Genomic DNA, 1,772 nt, shown 5'->3' with positions numbered 1-1,772 from the left:
TATGGAGGACCGGTTCCTGATCCTGGGAGAGGAGGCTACAATGCCGGCTGTTCTGACTCACAGATTGTAAGTACGTTTTTTATATTTTATATTTTTTATATTTAGTTTTTTGGGCAGTGTAGAGTAGGGCTTGTTGTTTGTTATTTCTCCGATCACAAATGCAGACATGGTTTTATGTTTACGCGGCACGATGCAACGCAATGCGTAAAAAGACAGTATAAGTCATTATAATCCATAATTATGTCCCCACTGGATGCAACGAATGCCTCGTTTATAATGGGTTTTCATGTTTGTGAATCATCGCTCCGGCCTGACAGGGCATAATCACAATATGGTAAGGAGCGTAACATTTCCGTCACACGCTTGGAAGTATAAATGTACTTTTTAGCAACATCATATGACCCCTTTAAAAAATTGGCATAAAAAAATAAAAAAGTTTGAGAGATTCAGCTGAGATTATCTCTGAATAATTAATTAAAATATATTGCAAGACCATCTTTAAAAAATAAATAAATAAATGATATACTGATACTAATATTGAACTATAAAACTAGTATTGACCTATTAATTGTTCCAAGTCTTCTGATTTTTTTATTTAAGTATTAGTCATACTTAATAATAATACATTTATATATTGTATACTTTCAACCATTTAATATTGCTACTATTACTAACAAGTATACATTTTTACAGTATATTGCTTTCAACCATTTAATACTACTAATACATTTATATAAGCATAAATTCTTCTTGAGCAGAAAATCAGCATATTAGAGTGATTTCTGAAGGATCGTGAAAATTCAGCTCTGCATTACAGAAATAAATTACATTTGACCAAATATTCAAAATTTAAAATATACCATATTTATAATATCAATATATAAATATTAATCAATACTAATATTAATATTTAAAATAACCCCAAATATTAATATAATATAATATATGTGAAGGCAAGTGATCTTGCATCATTTAGATGCAGTAGTTTTCAACTTTTGTAACACGTCTGCAATTAGGCTGGTTTTAATCAGGACTCAGCACCATTAGCAGTGTAATTAAATTCAGGAATAAAGGCTAGTCTGCAGGCTAGTATTCTCAATAAATTTTAGTGTATGGTTATTCAAAGCAAGCACTGAATTGATGCTGGCATGTTGGTTCTTTCTTACCTCTGATTCTGCTGTAGCAGCTGTTACAGAAGAGCTGTCTGTGTCGGACTCTAACCTGAGCTTCGGACTCAGCCCCTCTCCCAAGGTCAGTCCTGCAGCTGACACACTACAAGATCAACAAGAAACAGCGAGTCTGTACACACATCAAGATGAGAGGATACAAATGACTCCAAAGCCTGCAAAGCCTCCCAAATCAGGCAAAATGATTTATTCATTAGGTTGCAGGGGGTGTGTTTTGTTTACGGTAGCTCCTTGTTTCTTCACTGCTGCACAGGACGGTTACATCACTGCTTCACCAGCCTTCACTAAAGAAATCACCTTTTCATATCTAGCTATGGCGTGAAAAGGTGATTTCTTTAGTGAAGGCTGGTGAAGCAGTGATGTAACCGTCCTGTGCAGCAGTGAAAAAACAAGGAGCTACCGTAAACAAAACACAACCCCTGCAACCGGACACAGGAATCTAAAAGGAACAAGCTTTATTAGAAGGAAAGCAAGAGACCAAAGCAAATACTGTATTTTCCGGAAAATAAGTTACACTTGACTATAGGCCGTACCAGGTTAAAAACTGCATGGCTGTATAAGTCAAGTTCTATTACTAGATAAACA

At 35.0% G+C, this 1,772-nt stretch overlaps 1 pseudogene; it reads right to left on the bottom strand.

Annotated features, from left to right (window-relative positions):
- LOC107734548 (LIM domain only protein 7-like) overlaps positions 1 to 1,772 on the bottom strand; it is a 47,175-nt pseudogene that overhangs the window by 1,734 nt on the left and 43,669 nt on the right.

Source organism: Sinocyclocheilus rhinocerous, unplaced genomic scaffold (assembly GCF_001515625.1).
Source record: "Sinocyclocheilus rhinocerous isolate Xijiao unplaced genomic scaffold, SAMN03320098_v1.1 scaffold580, whole genome shotgun sequence".
Classification (NCBI taxonomy): domain Eukaryota; kingdom Metazoa; phylum Chordata; class Actinopteri; order Cypriniformes; family Cyprinidae; genus Sinocyclocheilus; species Sinocyclocheilus rhinocerous.
Note: the sequence above shows the minus strand (reverse complement) of the source record. Positions and strands in the feature narration are given on the sequence as shown.